At 42.8% G+C, this 4,009-nt stretch overlaps 1 pseudogene; it reads left to right on the top strand.

Moving 5' to 3' along the window:
* Positions 1-2,018: 2,018 nt before the first annotated feature.
* On the top strand, positions 2,019-2,617 carry LOC114511719 (annotated as a pseudogene).
* The last annotated feature ends 1,392 nt before the right edge of the window (positions 2,618-4,009 follow it).

The following is a 4,009-nucleotide window of genomic DNA, read 5'->3' as shown; positions in this document are numbered from 1 at the left end:
CACCTGACAAGGAGTTTCCCTAGCTTCTTAGTAGCCTGCCTCAGTTCCATAATGACGAAACATGAATATAATACCAGCATTCCAAGAGAAGGAAATTCTAAGCTTTAGGGGAACCCAAATGGGTGAAGACCACAAACACAAAAATATAGGCTATCTTATCAATCATAAAAAAATTCCAAAAACTTTTCAACCCCACAGTCTCAAATGCCAAGAAATATCAGATCCTCAGAGATGCAAAGATGAACAGAAAAAAAGTTTCATCAACAGGAACCAGATTCTATATTCCCTGTCCACTACCACCTGGTGGCCAGGCCATAGAATGGAAGTCCAGACTCCACCTTGGCCACTGCCTGCATGGACAAAAATTACCCTTGAACAATCAGTACAGGCTCAACCCTAGAATTGACCTTAGCCAGAGACCAGGTTTGGCATTCAAGATCAAAGGAGCTCAAGCGCCACATGAGATTTACCAAGGCAGCCAATGGAAGCCGAGCTGAGTGAGTGAGGTTCAGGCCCTGGTGGCATGAACTCTGGGGCTGTATTTTCTGTTGTTTCAAAGGAAGAACTCAAGTGGGTTGGTAGAACCACAATATAATTCCAAAGAAAAATTCATATACTTTGGTTAATTCTTAGCATATTAATTCCTTAAATCACAGAAAACCAAAAATGGATTGATTTTATAGAATAAAGACCAAAGGGGGGATTTACATAACAGAAATAAAACAGGGAGAAGAAAAAACCATGAACTTTGATTTCCTTTCCTTGGATGGGCAGCTGAGGAACTAGCAAATACTTTATTTAGCTGAATGGTAATCAACTAAATAAAATTCAGTTCTTCATGGACTCTGCAGAAAACTCTGAGAATTTAAGGGCACAGTATGCAAAAGGCGCATCAACAAAACAAACAAGCAAGCAAAATATAACCAGAGACAGTGAAATTAAGAACACACTGACAGTAACCATAGGGGAGGTGGGCAGGGATAGTGGGTGGAAAAGGGGAAAGTGTTTTCAGGAACAACTATAAAGGACACATGGACAAAAGCAAAGGGCAGTACGATCAAGTGTGGGAGGTGGGGGTAGCTGTGGGAGGGGGGAGTTTATGGAGAGAGGGTGGAAATGGAATCAACTGTAGTTGAACAGCAATAAAAATATTTAAAAGAAAAGAAACAAACAAAAAAAGGCTCGCTCTTTATAATACTTGTGGCTGTCCTCACCACCTCCAGGCCAGAGTTTAGCACTCCCCTTATCAGAATCTCACACTGTCTTCCATTACACATCAGTGCTGTATCTCTTTCCAAACTTTGTAAATTCAGTGGGGAAAAAAGATGGCTCAGTACTGTTCAAATTTTAATTTCCTTACTAAAAAGCTGGACTTTTGTGTGCTTATTTATTCTGTGCAATTCCACTTTCCTGAAGTATCAGATCATTTCCTTGGCCTTCTTTACCTACTCTATTTCTGAACTTCTCTCTTTGACACTCTAAGCTCATCATACAAGGAAGATGTTGAGCCTTATTTATAATGTTGGCTGAAGACAGTCACCTGATGCACTGATTCTTGCTTCTGAATCTAATTTTTTAAACCAAAGAAACTACTTCTTATAAAATCAAGTGCTTTCCTATTTTCTTTGGCAATTTGCTTTATTATCTCTACTGTCTGAAATACCTCATCCTCCACACAAATCTTTTAATCCAGCAATTATAGTTTGAGGAAGTGTCCAAAAAGGAACGATAAAGACAATCATTCCAGCATTGCTTTTAAAGTCAGAAGAGAGGGGGAAGTAATCTAAATGTACATCGATAAAAGTCTAGTATATCCCACACCATGAGACCCTTTAAAATATCAAAAATCCGAACTAAGCCACATATAAACATATAATAATTACATGCAAAACATTTACATTCCATAACTATCTTTTAGAAATATTTGGAGTTGGAGGCAGGGGACCCCACACTCACCCACTCATCCACCTACCCACTCCCTGTGTGGCCTCCTCCCACCCTAAGCAGAGCCAGCGAAGATGGTAAGCAGCCAGGACAGCAGTATTTTGCCTTTGAATACCTGCCCCCAGTTCCAGGGACTCTGTGGCCCTCCTGATGCCCCCATGCACTGTCGAAGGTCCTGAGTGGGCAAGGGGGCAGCAGGGATCCTTCTTTCTCAGCTGTAATATATAAGAATGAGAAGCTCCCTGTTAACCAGGACCTCCTTGTGAACAATGGGAGACCTCCCATCATCCACTTCCAATATGACATCACTGAGGTGACGGTCTCTTCCTGGCATGCAGTCCTGTCCAACCAAAGTCTGTTTGTAGAAATGCCAGATGGATCATTAGCTGATGGGAGCAAAGAAGGATTGCTAGTGCTGCTTAAGTTTGCTGATGCACTGAGTGTACCTCGAGGCCATTCCTGTGTCCCTTCTCAGCCAGATGTGATGTTCATGGTTTACCCCCTGCACCAGAACTTGCCTGATGAGGACTAACAGTCAGAGGATGCTTTGCCCAAGAGCTACAAAGAGTTAAGAGGGCAAGTTAGTCAGCCCTGGGACAGAGTTGGGGGCTCCTTGCTGTCCAGGGAAGGAGGCTGAGGGGCTTAAGGTAAGGACTGCCTATTGTGTTCTTGGAGTTGACTGGCTGAAATTGTTTTCCATAGAGAACAGTAGAAACATATTATTCACATGTAATCGCCAATAGTAAATATTTATGAACTGGCAGTAGAAACTTTGTAAACTGAGTTGTGTGATGTGTAGGGGAGGACATTGCCTGCAGGAGGAGGGGCTGTCTGGGTCAAGGGCAAAGCCTGGAGGGCCCTTGGCGACACTGTCAGGCTCAGGCTCCCTAGCTGTTGTGCTTTGTCTTTTGGTTTTGAAGACTTGTGTATTTTCTTTCCTTGCTCCCTATCACCCCAGGGGTTCCTGTGTATCAGCTTTTTAGCCCCTGTGCAGCAGTGTCCTTGGTTTGTTTTCTGACACTCCACCTGGGCTTCTCTCTGTGCATGGTGTCTGGCCTGGAGAAAACCGGTCTGATGCCCTCCTTCTGTAGAGCTTAGTGTTGTTCTGGCATTTGGTTAAGTTAGAATAATCTGTTTAATGTTGTCAGTGCATCTTTTAATAACATTTTTTTATATTTTAAGCGTTGTTAAAGTGCATTTTTAATAGGTGCATTGAAGTTCACTCCCACCACCAAAGCTTTTTTGAGGGTATCTGGAACTTAAAAAACAGAATCCAAATTCCAATTATCAGTTCACAATCAGTTTTTCCTCCTGGCTACAGCCCCAGGAAAAATCCTTCCTAGGGTCGCAAAGGTCAGAGAGGAAGAGGAGTAGCGACTCAGGTCCTGGGGGCAGAGGGAGGCAGAGGGGACTAGCTGGATGCCTCTGCCTAGCTGAGTATAGTGCTAAGGGCACACACCCTCAACCCACCCCTCTAGCAGGGTCTGAATAGTGCCTGAGACTCTGCTTCACAGGACCTAGAGGTGGGACTGGGGCTGTAGAAGTGGCCTGCCCTTTTCTGTTTTCAAGGAACAGCTTGTTCTAAGGGGGGAGGAAGGGAGAGAGATCTATCTAGTCTGGGTGAGGGGGGTGGGAGTGTCAGGGAGGCAAGTGTGTTGTGTTACTGGGTCAGTAAACTGATTTAAAGTTAAAAAATATTAGGACAATGATGATTAAAGATTCTATCTTTCTAACTAGGCCCTAAATAAAATAACTGGTATTTTTCTTTCAATAAGAGAGAGATTGCAAACTCCTTAAGGAAGACTTTAGTAAAATCTTTTAACAAGGTCCTTTAATTTTCTATTAATATGATATTAAGTAAAAATCAGAAATATGGGCACAGGTTTCTTGGCTCTATGCTACTGAGGTTTCTTTCTTCTGTTTCAAGGATCTGGATCATAGAGACCCCAGTCTATGTAGGAAGGGATTGTTGCAATCTATGTTGCAAGACAGTTTCTTGTCACAAGGAGAGGAGTGAATAACAACTTTAATGCTCCCAAGGATAAGGCATCAAAACTCCCTCACT

This window comes from Phyllostomus discolor, chromosome 12, assembly GCF_004126475.2.
Source record: "Phyllostomus discolor isolate MPI-MPIP mPhyDis1 chromosome 12, mPhyDis1.pri.v3, whole genome shotgun sequence".
Classification (NCBI taxonomy): domain Eukaryota; kingdom Metazoa; phylum Chordata; class Mammalia; order Chiroptera; family Phyllostomidae; genus Phyllostomus; species Phyllostomus discolor.
Note: the sequence above shows the minus strand (reverse complement) of the source record. Positions and strands in the feature narration are given on the sequence as shown.